Source organism: Phyllobates terribilis, unplaced genomic scaffold (genome assembly GCF_046119375.1).
Source record: "Phyllobates terribilis strain yellow unplaced genomic scaffold, ASM4611937v1 Scaffold_4__5_contigs__length_816908805, whole genome shotgun sequence".
Classification (NCBI taxonomy): domain Eukaryota; kingdom Metazoa; phylum Chordata; class Amphibia; order Anura; family Dendrobatidae; genus Phyllobates; species Phyllobates terribilis.
The window spans coordinates 412,723,440-412,737,572 of NW_027362764.1; positions in this window are offsets into that span (position 1 = coordinate 412,723,440).

Here is a 14,133-nt window from a genome sequence, read left to right on the forward strand (position 1 = left end):
GTAAAAAATCTCTATTATTCAGCTTTTGGTAGTTTTTTCCGTAAAGAAAAACAGTAGTGTCTCCTGACTGTTGTGACACAAAAATATATCTGTTGAAAATAGTCTTGGGTAGGCCCGACATCCCAGTGTGGTTTCGCAGTTCCACGGGTCAAATCGCTGTACTATCCAGTTTTGGGCCTTTGGTATCTAAAAAAAAAGCAGTTTGAGTGTGTCGCTCACTGTTCAGCCGCAAATATCTCTATTTAAAAAAGTGTGGTATACCCCAGTAAACAATAACTGTGGTTTTGCCATCCCACGGTAAAAAGTCTCTATTATTCAGGTTTTGGTAGTTTTTGCCGTAAAGAAAAACAGTAGTGTCTCCTGACTGTTGTGACACAAAAATATATCTGTTGAAAATAGTCTTGTGTAGGCCCGACATCCCAGTGTGGTTTCGCAGTTCCATGGGTCAAATCGCTGTACTATCCAGTTTTGGGCCTTTGGTATCTAAAAAAAAAGCAGTTTGAGTGTGTCGCTCACTGTTCAGCCGCAAATATCTCTATTTAAAAAAGTGTGGTATACCCCAGTAAACAATAACTGTGGTTTTGCCATCCCACGGTAAAAAATCTCTATTATTCAGCTTTTGGTAGTTTTTTCCGTAAAGAAAAACAGTAGTGTCTCCTGACTGTTGTGACACAAAAATATATCTGTTGAAAATAGTCTTGTGTAGGCTCGACATCCCAGTGTGGTTTCGCAGTTCCACGGGTCAAATCGCTGTACTATCCAGTTTTGGGCCTTTGGTATCTAAAAAAAAAGCAGTTTGAGTGTGTCGCTAACTGTTCAGCCGCAAATATCTCTATTTAAAAAAGTGTGGTATACCCCAGTAAACAATAACTGTGGTTTTGCCATCCCACGGTAAAAAATCTCTATTATTCAGCTTTTGGTAGTTTTTTCCGTAAAGAAAAACAGTAGTGTCTCCTGACTGTTGTGACACAAAAATATATCTGTTGAAAATAGTCTTGTGTAGGCCCGACATCCCAGTGTGGTTTCTCATTTCCACGGGTCAAATCGCTGTACTATCCAGTTTTGGGCCTTTGGTATCTAAAAAAAAAGCAGTTTGAGTGTGTCGCTAACTGTTCGGCCGCAAATGTCTCTATTTAAAAAAGTGTGGTATACCCCAGTAAACAATAACTGTGGTTTTGCCATCCCACGGTAAAAAATCTCTATTATTCAGCTTTTGGTAGTTTTTTCCGTAAAGAAAAACACTAGTGTCTCCTGACTGTTGTGACACAAAAATATATCTGTTGAAAATAGTCTTGGGTAGGCCCGACATCCCAGTGTGGTTTTGCAGTTCCACGGGTCAAATCGCTGTACTATCCAGTTTTGGACCTTTGGTATCTAAAAAAAAAGCAGTTTGAGTGTGTCGCTCACTGTTCAGCTGCAAATATCTCTATTTAAAAAAGTGTGGTATACCCCAGTAAACAATAACTGTGGTTTTGCCATCCCACGGTAAAAAATCTCTATTATTCAGCTTTTGGTAGTTTTTTCCGTAAAGAAAAAGAGTAGTGTCTCCTGACTGTTGTGACACAAAAATATATCTGTTGAAAATAGTCTTGTGTAGGCCCGACATCCCAGTGTGGTTTCGCAGTTCCACGGGTCAAATCGCTGTACTATCCAGTTTTGGGCCTTTGGTATCTAAAAAAAAAGCAGTTTGAGTGTGTCGCTCACTGTTCAGCTGCAAATATCTCTATTTAAAAAAGTGTGGTATACCCCAGTAAACAATAACTGTGGTTTTGCCATCCCACAGTAAAAAATCTCTATTATTCAGCTTTTGGTAGTTTTTTCCGTAAAGAAAAACAGTAGTGTCTCCTGACTGTTGTGACACAAAAATATATCTGTTGAAAATAGTCTTGTGTAGGCCCGACATCCCAGTGTGGTTTCGCAGTTCCACGGGTCAAATCGCTGTACTATCCAGTTTTGGGCCTTTGGTATCTAAAAAAAAAGCAGTTTGAGTGTGTCGCTCACTGTTCAGCCGCAAATATCTCTATTTAAAAAAGTGTGGTATACCCCAGTAAACAATAACTGTGGTTTTGCCATCCCACGGTAAAAAATCTCTATTATTCAGCTTTTGGTAGTTTTTTCCGTAAAGAAAAACTGTAGTGTCTCCTGACTGTTGTGACACAAAAATATATCTGTTGAAAATAGTCTTGGGTAGGCCCGACATCCCAGTGTGGTTTCGCAGTTCCACGGGTCAAATCGCTGTACTATCCAGTTTTGGGCCTTTGGTATCTAAAAAAAAAGCAGTTTGAGTGTGTCGCTCACTGTTCAGCCGCAAATATCTCTATTTAAAAAAGTGTGGTATACCCCAGTAAACAATAACTGTGGTTTTGCCATCCCACGGTAAAAAGTCTCTATTATTCAGGTTTTGGTAGTTTTTTCCGTAAAGAAAAACAGTAGTGTCTCCTGACTGTTGTGACACAAAAATATATCTGTTGAAAATAGTCTTGTGTAGGCCCGACATCCCAGTGTGGTTTCGCAGTTCCACGGGTCAAATCGCTGTACTATCCAGTTTTGGGCCTTTGGTATCTAAAAAAAAAGCAGTTTGAGTGTGTCGCTCACTGTTCAGCCGCAAATATCTCTATTTAAAAAAGTGTGGTATACCCCAGTAAACAATAACTGTGGTTTTGCCATCCCACGGTAAAAAATCTCTATTATTCAGCTTTTGGTAGTTTTTTCCGTAAAGAAAAACAGTAGTGTCTCCTGACTGTTGTGACACAAAAATATATCTGTTGAAAATAGTCTTGTGTAGGCTCGACATCCCAGTGTGGTTTCGCAGTTCCACGGGTCAAATCGCTGTACTATCCAGTTTTGGGCCTTTGGTATCGAAAAAAAAAGCAGTTTGAGTGTGTCGCTAACTGTTCGGCCGCAAATGTCTCTATTTAAAAAAGTGTGGTATACCCCAGTAAACAATAACTGTGGTTTTGCCATCCCACGGTAAAAAATCTCTATTATTCAGCTTTTGGTAGTTTTTTCCGTAAAGAAAAACACTAGTGTCTCCTGACTGTTGTGACACAAAAATATATCTGTTGAAAATAGTCTTGGGTAGGCCCGACATCCCAGTGTGGTTTCGCAGTTCCACGGGTCAAATCGCTGTACTATCCAGTTTTGGACCTTTGGTATCTAAAAAAAAAGCAGTTTGAGTGTGTCGCTCACTGTTCAGCTGCAAATATCTCTCTTTAAAAAAGTGTGGTATACCCCAGTAAACAATAACTGTGGTTTTGCCATCCCACGGTAAAAAATCTCTATTATTCAGCTTTTGGTAGTTTTTTCCGTAAAGAAAAACAGTAGTGTCTCCTGACTGTTGTGACACAAAAATATATCTGTTGAAAATAGTCTTGTGTAGGCCCGACATCCCAGTGTGGTTTCGCAGTTCCACGGGTCAAATCGCTGTACTATCCAGTTTTGGGCCTTTGGTATCTAAAAAAAAAGCAGTTTGAGTGTGTCGCTCACTGTTCAGCTGCAAATATCTCTATTTAAAAAAGTGTGGTATACCCCAGTAAACAATAACTGTGGTTTTGCCATCCCACAGTAAAAAATCTCTATTATTCAGCTTTTGGTAGTTTTTTCCGTAAAGAAAAACAGTAGTGTCTCCTGACTGTTGTGACACAAAAATATATCTGTTGAAAATAGTCTTGTGTAGGCCCGACATCCCAGTGTGGTTTCGCAGTTCCACGGGTCAAATCGCTGTACTATCCAGTTTTGGGCCTTTGGTATCTAAAAAAAAAGCAGTTTGAGTGTGTCGCTCACTGTTCAGCCGCAAATATCTCTATTTAAAAAAGTGTGGTATACCCCAGTAAACAATAACTGTGGTTTTGCCATCCCACGGTAAAAAATCTCTATTATTCAGCTTTTGGTAGTTTTTTCCGTAAAGAAAAACAGTAGTGTCTCCTGACTGTTGTGACACAAAAATATATCTGTTGAAAATAGTCTTGGGTAGGCCCGACATCCCAGTGTGGTTTCGCAGTTCCACGGGTCAAATCGCTGTACTATCCAGTTTTGGGCCTTTGGTATCTAAAAAAAAAGCAGTTTGAGTGTGTCGCTCAATGTTCAGCCGCAAATATCTCTATTTAAAAAAGTGTGGTATACCCCAGTAAACAATAACTGTGGTTTTGCCATCCCACGGTAAAAAGTCTCTATTATTCAGGTTTTGGTAGTTTTTTCCGTAAAGAAAAACAGTAGTGTCTCCTGACTGTTGTGACACAAAAATATATCTGTTGAAAATAGTCTTGTGTAGGCCCGACATCCCAGTGTGGTTTCGCAGTTCCACGGGTCAAATCGCTGTACTATCCAGTTTTGGGCCTTTGGTATCTAAAAAAAAAGCAGTTTGAGTGTGTCGCTCACTGTTCAGCCGCAAATATCTCTATTTAAAAAAGTGTGGTATACCCCAGTAAACAATAACTGTGGTTTTGCCATCCCACGGTAAAAAATCTCTATTATTCAGCTTTTGGTAGTTTTTTCCGTAAAGAAAAACAGTAGTGTCTCCTGACTGTTGTGACACAAAAATATATCTGTTGAAAATAGTCTTGTGTAGGCTCGACATCCCAGTGTGGTTTCGCAGTTCCACGGGTCAAATCGCTGTACTATCCAGTTTTGGGCCTTTGGTATCTAAAAAAAAAGCAGTTTGAGTGTGTCGCTAACTGTTCGGCCGCAAATGTCTCTATTTAAAAAAGTGTGGTATACCCCAGTAAACAATAACTGTGGTTTTGCCATCCCACGGTAAAAAATCTCTATTATTCAGCTTTTGGTAGTTTTTTCCGTAAAGAAAAACACTAGTGTCTCCTGACTGTTGTGACACAAAAATATATCTGTTGAAAATAGTCTTGTGTAGGCCCGACATCCCAGTGTGGTTTCGCAGTTCCACGGGTCAAATCGCTGTACTATCCAGTTTTGGACCTTTGGTATCTAAAAAAAAAGCAGTTTGAGTGTGTCGCTCACTGTTCAGCTGCAAATATCTCTATTTAAAAAAGTGTGGTATACCCCAGTAAACAATAACTGTGGTTTTGCCATCCCACGGTAAAAAATCTCTATTATTCAGCTTTTGGTAGTTTTTTCCGTAAAGAAAAACAGTAGTGTCTCCTGACTGTTGTGACACAAAAATATATCTGTTGAAAATAGTCTTGTGTAGGCCCGACATCCCAGTGTGGTTTCGCAGTTCCACGGGTCAAATCGCTGTACTATCCAGTTTTGGGCCTTTGGTATCTAAAAAAAAAGCAGTTTGAGTGTGTCGCTCACTGTTCAGCTGCAAATATCTCTATTTAAAAAAGTGTGGTATACCCCAGTAAACAATAACTGTGGTTTTGCCATCCCACAGTAAAAAATCTCTATTATTCAGCTTTTGGTAGTTTTTTCCGTAAAGAAAAACAGTAGTGTCTCCTGACTGTTGTGACACAAAAATATATCTGTTGAAAATAGTCTTGTGTAGGCCCGACATCCCAGTGTGGTTTCGCAGTTCCACGGGTCAAATCGCTGTACTATCCAGTTTTGGGCCTTTGGTATCTAAAAAAAAAGCAGTTTGAGTGTGTCGCTCACTGTTCAGCCGCAAATATCTCTATTTAAAAAAGTGTGGTATACCCCAGTAAACAATAACTGTGGTTTTGCCATCCCACGGTAAAAAATCTCTATTATTCAGCTTTTGGTAGTTTTTTCCGTAAAGAAAAACAGTAGTGTCTCCTGACTGTTGTGACACAAAAATATATCTGTTGAAAATAGTCTTGGGTATGCCCGACATCCCAGTGTGGTTTCGCAGTTCCACGGGTCAAATCGCTGTACTATCCAGTTTTGGGCCTTTGGTATCTAAAAAAAAAGCAGTTTGAGTGTGTCGCTCACTGTTCAGCCGCAAATATCTCTATTTAAAAAAGTGTGGTATACCCCAGTAAACAATAACTGTGGTTTTGCCATCCCACGGTAAAAAGTCTCTATTATTCAGGTTTTGGTAGTTTTTTCCGTAAAGAAAAACAGTAGTGTCTCCTGACTGTTGTGACACAAAAATATATCTGTTGAAAATAGTCTTGTGTAGGCCCGACATCCCAGTGTGGTTTCGCAGTTCCACGGGTCAAATCGCTGTACTATCCAGTTTTGGGCCTTTGGTATCTAAAAAAAAAGCAGTTTGAGTGTGTCGCTCACTGTTCAGCCGCAAATATCTCTATTTAAAAAAGTGTGGTATACCCCAGTAAACAATAACTGTGGTTTTGCCATCCCACGATAAAAAATCTCTATTATTCAGCTTTTGGTAGTTTTTTCCGTAAAGAAAAACAGTAGTGTCTCCTGACTGTTGTGACACAAAAATATATCTGTTGAAAATAGTCTTGTGTAGGCTCGACATCCCAGTGTGGTTTCGCAGTTCCACGGGTCAAATCGCTGTACTATCCAGTTTTGGGCCTTTGGTATCTAAAAAAAAAGCAGTTTGAGTGTGTCGCTAACTGTTCAGCCGCAAATATCTCTATTTAAAAAAGTGTGGTATACCCCAGTAAACAATAACTGTGGTTTTGCCATCCCACGGTAAAAAATCTCTATTATTCAGCTTTTGGTCGTTTTTTCCGTAAAGAAAAACAGTAGTGTCTCCTGACTGTTGTGACACAAAAATATATCTGTTGAAAATAGTCTTGTGTAGGCCCGACATCCCAGTGTGGTTTCTCAGTTCCACGGGTCAAATCGCTGTACTATCCAGTTTTGGGCCTTTGGTATCTAAAAAAAAAGCAGTTTGAGTGTGTCGCTAACTGTTCGGCAGCAAATGTCTCTATTTAAAAAAGTGTGGTTTACCCCAGTAAACAATAACTGTGGTTTTGCCATCCCACGGTAAAAAATCTCTATTATTCAGCTTTTGGTAGTTTTTTCCGTAAAGAAAAACACTAGTGTCTCCTGACTGTTGTGACACAAAAATATATCTGTTGAAAATAGTCTTGGGTAGGCCCGACATCCCAGTGTGGTTTCGCAGTTCCACGGGTCAAATCGCTGTACTATCCAGTTTTGGACCTTTGGTATCTAAAAAAAAAGCAGTTTGAGTGTGTCGCTCACTGTTCAGCTGCAAATATCTCTATTTAAAAAAGTGTGGTATACCCCAGTAAACAATAACTGTGGTTTTGCCATCCCACGGTAAAAAATCTCTATTATTCAGCTTTTGGTAGTTTTTTCCGTAAAGAAAAACAGTAGTGTCTCCTGACTGTTGTGACACAAAAATATATCTGTTGAAAATAGTCTTGTGTAGGCCCGACATCCCAGTGTGGTTTCGCAGTTCCACGGGTCAAATTGCTGTACTATCCAGTTTTGGGCCTTTGGTATCTAAAAAAAAAGCAGTTTGAGTGTGTCGCTCACTGTTCAGCTGCAAATATCTCTATTTAAAAAAGTGTGGTATACCCCAGTAAACAATAACTGTGGTTTTGCCATCCCACGGTAAAAAATCTCTATTATTCAGCTTTTGGTAGTTTTTTCCGTAAAGAAAAACACTAGTGTCTCCTGACTGTTGTGACACAAAAATATATCTGTTGAAAATAGTCTTGGGTAGGCCCGACATCCCAGTGTGGTTTCGCAGTTCCACGGGTCAAATCGCTGTACTATCCAGTTTTGGACCTTTGGTATCTAAAAAAAAAGCAGTTTGAGTGTGTCGCTCACTGTTCAGCTGCAAATATCTCTATTTAAAAAAGTGTGGTATACCCCAGTAAACAATAACTGTGGTTTTGCCATCCCACGGTAAAAAATCTCTATTATTCAGCTTTTGGTAGTTTTTTCCGTAAAGAAAAACAGTAGTGTCTCCTGACTGTTGTGACACAAAAATATATCTGTTGAAAATAGTCTTGTGTAGGCCCGACATCCCAGTGTGGTTTCGCAGTTCCACGGGTCAAATCGCTGTACTATCCAGTTTTGGGCCTTTGGTATCTAAAAAAAAAGCAGTTTGAGTGTGTCGCTCACTGTTCAGCTGCAAATATCTCTATTTAAAAAAGTGTGGTATACCCCAGTAAACAATAACTGTGGTTTTGCCATCCCACAGTAAAAAATCTCTATTATTCAGCTTTTGGTAGTTTTTTCCGTAAAGAAAAACAGTAGTGTCTCCTGACTGTTGTGACACAAAAATATATCTGTTGAAAATAGTCTTGTGTAGGCCCGACATCCCAGTGTGGTTTCGCAGTTCCACGGGTCAAATCGCTGTACTATCCAGTTTTGGGCCTTTGGTATCTAAAAAAAAAGCAGTTTGAGTGTGTCGCTCACTGTTCAGCCGCAAATATCTCTATTTAAAAAAGTGTGGTATACCCCAGTAAACAATAACTGTGGTTTTGCCATCCCACGGTAAAAAGTCTCTATTATTCAGGTTTTGGTAGTTTTTTCCGTAAAGAAAAACAGTAGTGTCTCCTGACTGTTGTGACACAAAAATATATCTGTTGAAAATAGTCTTGTGTAGGCCCGACATCCCAGTGTGGTTTCGCAGTTCCACGGGTCAAATCGCTGTACTATCCAGTTTTGGGCCTTTGGTATCTAAAAAAAAAGCAGTTTGAGTGTGTCGCTCACTGTTCAGCCGCAAATATCTCTATTTAAAAAAAGTGTTGTATACCCCAGTAAACAATAACTGTGGTTTTGCCATCCCACGGTAAAAAATCTCTATTATTCAGCTTTTGGTAGTTTTTTCCGTAAAGAAAAACAGTAGTGTCTCCTGACTGTTGTGACACAAAAATATATCTGTTGAAAATAGTATTGTGTAGGCCCGACATCCCAGTGTGGTTTCGCAGTTCCATGGGTCAAATCGCTGTACTATCCAGTTTTGGGCCTTTGGTATCTAAAAAAAAAGCAGTTTGAGTGTGTCGCTCACTGTTCAGCTGCAAATATCTCTATTTAAAAAAGTGTGGTATACCCCAGTAAACAATAACTGTGGTTTTGCCATCCCACGGTAAAAAATCTCTATTATTCAGCTTTTGGTAGTTTTTTCCGTAAAGAAAAACAGTAGTGTCTCCTGACTGTTGTGACACAAAAATATATCTGTTGAAAATAGTCTTGTGTAGGCCCGACATCCCAGTGTGGTTTCGCAGTTCCACGGGTCAAATCGCTGTACTATCCAGTTTTGGGCCTTTGGTATCTAAAAAAAAGCAGTTTGAGTGTGTCGCTAACTGTTCAGCCGCAAATATCTCTATTTAAAAAAGTGTGGTATACCCCAGTAAACAATAACTGTGGTTTTGCCATCCCACGGTAAAAAATCTCTATTATTCAGCTTTTGGTAGTTTTTTCCATAAAGAAAAACAGTAGTGTCTCCTGACTGTTGTGACACAAAAATATATCTGTTGAAAATAGTCTTGTGTAGGCCCGACATCCCAGTGTGGTTTCGCAGTTCCACGGGTCAAATCGCTGTACTATCCAGTTTTGGGCCTTTGGTATCTAAAAAAAAAGCAGTTTGAGTGTGTCGCTAACTGTTCAGCCGCAAATGTCTCTATTTAAAAAAGTGTGGTATACCCCAGTAAACAATAACTGTGGTTTTGCCATCCCACGGTAAAAAATCTCTATTATTCAGCTTTTGGTAGTTTTTTCCGTAAAGAAAAACACTAGTGTCTCCTGACTGTTGTGACACAAAAATATATCTGTTGAAAATAGTCTTGGGTAGGCCCGACATCCCAGTGTGGTTTCGCAGTTCCACGGGTCAAATCGCTGTACTATCCAGTTTTGGACCTTTGGTATCTAAAAAAAAAGCAGTTTGAGTGTGTCGCTCACTGTTCAGCTGCAAATATCTCTATTTAAAAAAGTGTGGTATACCCCAGTAAACAATAACTGTGGTTTTGCCATCCCACGGTAAAAAATCTCTATTATTCAGCTTTTGGTAGTTTTTTCCGTAAAGAAAAACAGTAGTGTCTCCTGACTGTTGTGACACAAAAATATATCTGTTGAAAATAGTCTTGTGTAGGCCCGACATCCCAGTGTGGTTTCGCAGTTCCACGGGTCAAATCGCTGTACTATCCAGTTTTGGGCCTTTGGTATCTAAAAAAAAAGCAGTTTGAGTGTGTCGCTCACTGTTCAGCTGCAAATATCTCTATTTAAAAAAGTGTGGTACACCCCAGTAAACAATAACTGTGGTTTTGCCATCCCACGGTAAAAAATCTCTATTATTCAGCTTTTGGTAGTTTTTTCCGTAAAGAAAAACAGTAGTGTCTATTGACTGTTGTGACACAAAAATATATCTGTTGAAAATAGTCTTGTGTAGGCCCGACATCCCAGTGTGGTTTCGCAGTTCCACGGGTCAAATCGCTGTACTATCCAGTTTTGGGCCTTTGGTACCTAAAAAAAAAGCAGTTTGAGTGTGTCGCTCACTGTTCAGCCGCAAATATCTCTATTTAAAAAAGAGTGGTATACCCCAGTAAACAATAACTGTGGTTTTGCCATCCCACGGTAAAAAATCTCTATTATTCAGCTTTTGGTAGTTTTTTCCGTAAAGAAAAACAGTAGTGTCTCCTGACTGTTGTGACACAAAAATATATCTGTTGAAAATAGTCTTGGGTAGGCCCGACATCCCAGTGTGGTTTCGCAGTTCCACGGGTCAAATCGCTGTACTATCCAGTTTTGGGCCTTTGGTATCTAAAAAAAAAGCAGTTTGAGTGTGTCGCTCACTGTTCAGCCGCAAATATCTCTATTTAAAAAAGTGTGGTATACCCCATTAAACAATAACTGTGGTTTTGCCATCCCACGGTAAAAAGTCACTATTATTCAGGTTTTGGTAGTTTTTTCCGTAAAGAAAAACAGTAGTGTCTCCTGACTGTTGTGACACAAAAATATATCTGTTGAAAATAGTCTTGTGTAGGCCCGACATCCCAGTGTGGTTTCGCAGTTCCACGGGTCAAATCGCTGTACTATCCAGTTTTGGGCCTTTGGTATCTAAAAAAAAAGCAGTTTGAGTGTGTCGCTCACTGTTCAGCCGCAAATATCTCTATTTAAAAAAGTGTGGTATACCCCAGTAAACAATAACTGTGGTTTTGCCATCCCACGGTAAAAAATCTCTATTATTCAGCTTTTGGTAGTTTTTTCCGTAAAGAAAAACAGTAGTGTCTCCTGACTGTTGTGACACAAAAATATATCTGTTGAAAATAGTCTTGTGTAGGCCCGACATCCCAGTGTGGTTTCGCAGTTCCATGGGTCAAATCGCTGTACTATCCAGTTTTGGGCCTTTGGTATCTAAAAAAAAAGCAGTTTGAGTGTGTCACTCACTGTTCAGCTGCAAATATCTCTATTTAAAAAAGTGTGGTATACCCCAGTAAACAATAACTGTGGTTTTGCCATCCCACGGTAAAAAATCTCTATTATTCAGCTTTTGGTAGTTTTTTCCGTAAAGAAAATCAGTAGTGTCTCCTGACTGTTGTGACACAAAAATATATCTGTTGAAAATAGTCTTGTGTAGGCCCGACATCCCAGTGTGGTTTCGCAGTTCCACGGGTCAAATCGCTGTACTATCCAGTTTTGGGCCTTTGGTATCTAAAAAAAAAGCAGTTTGAGTGTGTCGCTAACTGTTCAGCCGCAAATATCTCTATTTAAAAAAGTGTGGTATACCCCAGTAAACAATAACTGTGGTTTTGCCATCCCATGGTAAAAAATCTCTATTATTCAGCTTTTGGTAGTTTTTTCCGTAAAGAAAAACACTAGTGTCTCCTGACTGTTGTGACACAAAAATATATCTGTTGAAAATAGTATTGGGTAGGCCCGACATCCCAGTGTGGTTTCGCAGTTCCACGGGTCAAATCGCTGTACTATCCAGTTTTGGGCCTTTGGTATCTAAAAAAAAAGCAGTTTGAGTGTGTCGCTCACTGTTCAGCCGCAAATATCTCTATTTAAAACAGTGTGGTATACCCCAGTAAACAATAACTGTGGTTTTGCCATCCCACGGTAAAAAATCTCTATTATTTAGCTTTTCGTAGTTTTTTCCGTAAAGAAAAACAGTAGTGTCTCCTGACTGTTGTGACACAAAAATATATCTGTTGAAAATAGTCTTGGGTAGGCCCGACATCCCAGTGTGGTTTCGCAGTTCCACTGGTCAAATCGCTGTACTATCCAGTTTTGGGGCTTTGGTATCTAAAAAAAAAGCAATTTGAGTGTGTCGCTCACTGTTCAGCTGCAAATATCTCTATTTAAAAAAGTGTGGTATACCCCAGTAAACAATAACTGTGGTTTTGCCATCCCACGGTAAAAAATCTCTTTTATTCAGCTTTTGGTAGTTTTTTCCGTAAAGAAAAACAGTAGTGTCTCCTGACTCTTGTGACACAAAAATATATCTGTTGAAAATAGTCTTGTGTAGGCCCGACATCCCAGTGTGGTTTCGCAGTTCCACGGGTCAAATTGCTGTACTATCCAGTTTTGGGCCTTTGGTATCTAAAAAAAAAGCAGTTTGAGTGTGTCGCTCACTGTTCAGCTGCAAATATCTCTATTTAAAAAAGTGTGGTATACCCCAGTAAACAATAACTGTGGTTTTGCCATCCCACGGTAAAAAATCTCTATTATTCAGCTTTTGGTATTTTTTTCCGTAAAGAAAAACAGTAGTGTCTCCTGACTGTTGTGACACAAAAATATATCTGTTGAAAATAGTCTTGTGTAGGCCCGACATCCCAGTGTGGTTTCGCAGTTCCACGGGTCAAATCGCTGTACTATCCAGTTTTGGGCCTTTGGTATCTAAAAAAAAAGCAGTTTGAGTGTGTCGCTCACTGATCAGCCGCAAATATCTCTATTTAAAAAAGTGTGGTATACCCCAGTAAACAATAACTGTGGTTTTGCCATACCACGGTAAAAAATCTCTATTATTCAGCTTTTGGTAGTTTTTTCCGTAAAGAAAAACAGTAGTGTCTCCTGACTGTTGTGACACAAAAATATATCTGTTTAAAATAGTCTTGGGTAGGCCCGACATCCCAGTGTGGTTTCGCAGTTCCACGGGTCAAATCGCTGTACTATCCAGTTTTGGGCCTTTGGTATCTAAAAAAAAAGCAGTTTGAGTGTGTTGCTCACTGTTCAGCCGCAAATATCTCTATTTAAAAAAGTGTGGTATACCCCAGTAAACAATAACTGTGGTTTTGCCATCCCACGGTAAAAAATCTCTATTATTCAGCTTTTGGTAGTTTTTTCCGTAAAGAAAAACAGTAGTGTCTCCTGACTGTTGTGACACAAAAATATATCTGTTGAAAATAGTCTTGTGTAGGCCCGACATCCCAGTGTGGTTTCGCAGTTCCACGGGTCAAATCGCTGTACTATCCAGTTTTGGGCCTTTGGTATCTAAAAAAAAAAGCAGTTTGAGTGTGTCGCTAACTGTTCAGCCGCAAAAATCTCTATTTAAAAAAGTGTGGTATACCCCAGTAAACAATAACTGTGGTTTTGCCATCCCACGGTAAAAAATCTCTATTATTCAGCTTTTGGTAGTTTTTTCCGTAAAGAAAAACAGTAGTGTCTCCTGACTGTTGTGACACAAAAATATATCTGTTGAAAATAGTCTTGGGTAGGCCCGACATCCCAGTGTGGTTTCGCAGTTCCACGGGTCAAATCGCTGTACTATCCAGTTTTGGGCCTTTGGTATCTAAAAAAAAAGCAGTTTGAGTGTGTCGCTCACTGTTCAGCCGCAAATATCTCTATTTAAAAAAGTGTGGTATACCCCAGTAAACAATAACTGTGGTTTTGCCATCCCATGGTAAGAAATCTCTATTATTCAGCTTTTGGTAGTTTTTTCTGTAAAGAAAAACAGTAGTGTCTCCTGACTGTTGTGACACAAAATTATATCTGTTGAAAATAGTCTTGTGTAGGCGCGACATCCCAGTGTGGTTTCGCAGTTCCACGGGTCAAATCACTGTACTATCCAGTTTTGGGCCTTTGGTATCTAAAAAAAAGCAGTTTGAGTGTGTCGCTCACTGTTCAGCCGCAAATATCTCTATTTAAAAAAGTGTGGTATACCCCAGTAAACAATAACTGTGGTTTTGCCATCCCACGGTAAAAAATCTCTATTATTCAGCTTTTGGTAGTTTTTTCCGTAAAGAAAAACAGTAGTGTTTCCTGACTGTTGTGACACAAAAATATATCTGTTGAAAATAGTCTTGGGTAGGCCCGACATCCCAGTGTGGTTTCGTAGTTCCATGGGTCAAATCGCTGTACTATCCAGTTTTG